Below are 2,192 nucleotides of genomic sequence, written 5' to 3' on the forward strand. Positions count from 1 at the left end.
TGATGGCCATTCTGACTGGTGTGAAGTGATATCTCACTGTAGTTTTTTGTTTTTTGTTTTTGTTTGTTTTTTTTGTGTTACGTGCGCGCGGGTCTCTCACTGTTGTGGCCTCTCCCATTGCGGAGCACAGGCTCCGGACACGCAGGCTCAGCGGCCATGACTCACGGGCCTAGCCTCTCTGTGGCATGAGGGATCCTCCCAGACCAGGGTGCGAACCCATGTCCCCTGCATTAGCAGGCAAATTCTCAGCCACTGCGCCACCAGGGAAGCCCAAGGGTGTTGAATTATGTCAAAAGCTTTTTCTGCATCTATTGAGATGGTCATATGGTTTTTCTCCTTCAATTTGTTAATATGGTGTTTCACATTGATTGATTTTTGTATATTGAAGAATCCTTGCATTCCTGGGATAAACCCCACTTGATCATGGTATATGATCCTTTTAATGTGCTATTGCATTCTGTTTGCTAGTATTTTGTTGAGGATTTTTGCATCTATGTTCATCAGTGATATTGGCCTGTAGTTTTCTTTTTTTGTGACATCTTTGTCTGGTTTTAGTATCAGGGTGATGGTGGCCTCATAGAATGAGTTTGGGAGTGTTCCTCCCTCTGCTATATTTTGGAAGAGTTTGAGAAAGATACTTTTGTTTATTGGAAGATTTTTTTTTTATGGTCCTGGCAGCTTTATTGAGGTATAATTATCATACAATCAATGTAAATATTTAAAGTGTATAATTTGATAAGTTTTGACATATGTATATACCCATGAAATGACAGCCACAACCAAGATAATATTCATCATCTCCCAGAGTTTCCTTGTCCCCTTGGTAATCCTTACACCTGCCCTTCCCTGCCTTGCCCCTTCCCTGTTCCTATGTAACCACTAATCTACTTTCTGTTATTATAGATTTTATGAATTTTCTAGAATTTATATAAATGGATTCATATGGTAGGTACTATTTTGTCTGGCTTATTTCACTGTCTGGCCTAATTATTTTGAAGTTGTGTGCATCAATAGTTAACTCATTTTTATTGTTGAGTGGTATTTCATTGTATGGGTATACCATAATTTGTTTATCCACTCACCTGTTGAGGGACATTTGGTTTGTTTTCAGATTTTGTCTCTCACAAATAAACCTGCTATAAACATTCATGAAGAAGTCTTGGGACTTCCCTGGCAGTCCAGTGGCAAAGAATCCGTGCTTCCAATGCAGAGGGCATGGGCTCAATCCCTGGTCAGAGAACCAAAACCCGATGTGCTGCGCGGCGTGGCCAAAAAATCAAAAAAACGAAAACCAAACCAAATAGTTTCAATTTCACTGCTTGTGCTTGGTCAGTTTATATTTTCTATTTCTTCCTGGTTCAGTCTTGGAAGGTTGTGCTTTTCTAAGCATTTGTCCATTTCTTCCAGGTTGTCCATTTTATTGGCATATAGTTGCTTGTAGTAATCTTTCATGATCTTCTGTATTTCTGCAGTGTCAGTTGTTACTTCTCCTTTTTCATTTCTAATTCTGTTGCTTTGAGTCTTCTCCCTTTTTTTCTTGATGAGCCTGGCTAATGGTTTACCAATTTTGTTTATCTTCTCAGAGAAGAAGGTTTTAGTTTTATTGATCTTTCCTATTGTTTCCTTCATTTCCTTTTCATTTATTTCTCATCTGATCTTTATAATTTCTTTCCTTTTGCTAACTGGGGTTTTTTTGTTCTTCTTTCTCTAGTTACTTTAGGTGTAAGGTTAGGTTGTTTATTTGAGATGTTTCTTGTTTCTTGAGGTAGGATTGTATTGCTATAAACTTCCCTCTTAAAACTGCTTTTGCTGCATCCTGTAGGTTTTGCGTCATTGTGTTTTCGTTGTCATTTGTTTCTAGGTATTTTTTGATTTCCTCTTTGATTTCTTCAGTGATCTCTTGGCTATTTAGTAGTGTATTGTTTAGTCTCCATGTGTTTGCATTTTTTTACAGTTTATTTTTCCTGTCATTGATATCTAGTCTCATAGAGTTGTGGTCAGAAAAGATACTTGATACAATTTCAATTTTCTTAAATTTAGCAAGGCTTGATTTGTGACCCAAGATATGATCTATCCTGGAGAATGTTCCAGGCGCATTTGAGAAGAAAGTGTATTCTGTTGTTTTTGGATAGAATGTCCTGTAAATATCAATTAAGTCCATCTTGTTTAATGTGTCATTTAAAGCTTGTGTT

The sequence above is a fragment of the Physeter macrocephalus genome, chromosome 9 (genome assembly GCF_002837175.3).
Source record: "Physeter macrocephalus isolate SW-GA chromosome 9, ASM283717v5, whole genome shotgun sequence".
In the NCBI taxonomy this organism is placed as follows: Eukaryota; Metazoa; Chordata; class Mammalia; order Artiodactyla; family Physeteridae; genus Physeter; species Physeter macrocephalus.